This window comes from Helianthus annuus, chromosome 9 (assembly GCF_002127325.2).
Source record: "Helianthus annuus cultivar XRQ/B chromosome 9, HanXRQr2.0-SUNRISE, whole genome shotgun sequence".
NCBI lineage: Eukaryota > Viridiplantae > Streptophyta > Magnoliopsida > Asterales > Asteraceae > Helianthus > Helianthus annuus.
Genome location: NC_035441.2, coordinates 173,117,193 through 173,118,988, shown reverse-complemented (window position 1 = coordinate 173,118,988; position 1,796 = coordinate 173,117,193).

Genomic DNA, 1,796 nt, shown 5'->3' with positions numbered 1-1,796 from the left:
ACTACTTTTGATTCGTCATAAGACTGAACCATCACGGATTTATTTTAAAGTCAAACCGTATTTACGACGGTTTGGTTTTTAGCTATTTACTAAGTATAAATCAAACCACAAAGGATTTAATGGACTTACAGAAGTTGAGACTTGATTAGAGAGCAATGAAGAACACTTGAGAGCCTTTAGAATGACCAGAGAAGTGTTGTTGTGTTGTGATGAAACTTATGAGCACAAGGGTTCTATTTATAGCCAAGGAAGGCATCTAAGATCATCACACAACACCCTACAACTGATCATGGATGGATGGCATGTGTCCTAGAGGGTTATGGGTCGAGTAGGGGGCACCCATGACTCTGAGAAACCCATAAATTCGTGTTTTGGCGCTTAAAACAGCCAACAGCCAACAATCTGTCGCTGGGCGTTGCTTACGGACCGTATGGCTTCGGCCTTGCGGTCCGTAAGCCATAGGCGGATCAAATTTAATCATTCACCTCCTTACGGTCCGTAAGGCATACCCTTTACGGTCCGTAAGGGGTTAAAAATAAATCTTTTTCAAATGATTATCAAATCTTTATAATTAATATCGTATCTTCGGTAATTAATAACCTGACCTTTCGGGTTTGAAGGGGTAACTTTGCGATATGGCCCTCGATTAATTACAGTTAAGGACCCCGCGTTATTTACCCGCATTGTTAAGCCCCCGGTTAATTTATTTATTATCCGGAAAGCCTTAAATTTTATTATTGACGCTTTTAACCCTTCTCGTACGAGTCTGATCATATCTTTCTCGTTTTAAAATGGAACTTCGCGGAATTTATACAGTATATTCTAGTGAGCGTATAATACTGTTACAAAGCCTTGGGAACGTTAAAGGGTCACTCAGAGGTATAATTAAACATGTTGACACAGTTAACCCCTGTGGTTTGTAATCTCTCACTTTCTTCCGCGTTTCACTTCCGTACGATCTATGATTTATTCGTTTGAAGGTACAAGCATTATTTAGGGTTACTTTACAGCATATTTACCCTTGATTGACATTTATAACCCTCGAATTTATATACTTTCAAGGTTTGTCAATATTAGTCCTTTATTTAATACCAATGCCACGTGTAATCAAATGACACGTGTTAACACATTATTGGACACAAAAATTCGAGGTGTTACATCCTCACCCCCTTAAAATAAATCTCGACCCGAGATTTACTCAAATAAATAGGGGTACTTTTCTTTCATTGTGGCTTCGACTTCCCACGTATATTCGGGACCTCTACGAGCATCCCATTTGACTTTTACAATCGGTACGTGCTTTCTGCGAAGCTTTTTCACCTGTCGATCTTCAATCGACAACGGTTTCTCTACGAATTTTAAGCTCTCATCTATATGCACATCTGTGTGTGGGATCACCAATGATTCATCGGCGAAGCACTTCTTGAGATTGCAGATGTGGAACACATTGTGAATTCCATTGAGCTCTTCAGGCAAGTTCAATTTATAGGCAACTGATCCGACACATTCAATGACCTCGAAAGGTCCTATGTACCTCGGACTCAGTTTGCCCTTCTTGCCGAAACGCATCACCCCTTTCCAGGGTGATACTTTAAGCAACACTTTTTCACCCACTTCGAAGTGAAAATCCTTACGCTTTGGATCAGCGTAACTTTTCTGCCTATCTCTGGCAGCCTTGAGACGTTCCCGAATCTGGATAATCTTGTCCGTTGTCTGGAAAACAATCTCTGGTCCTGATAATTGGACCTCTCCTACTTCCGCCCAACAAACAGGCGATCTACATTTCCTACCGTATA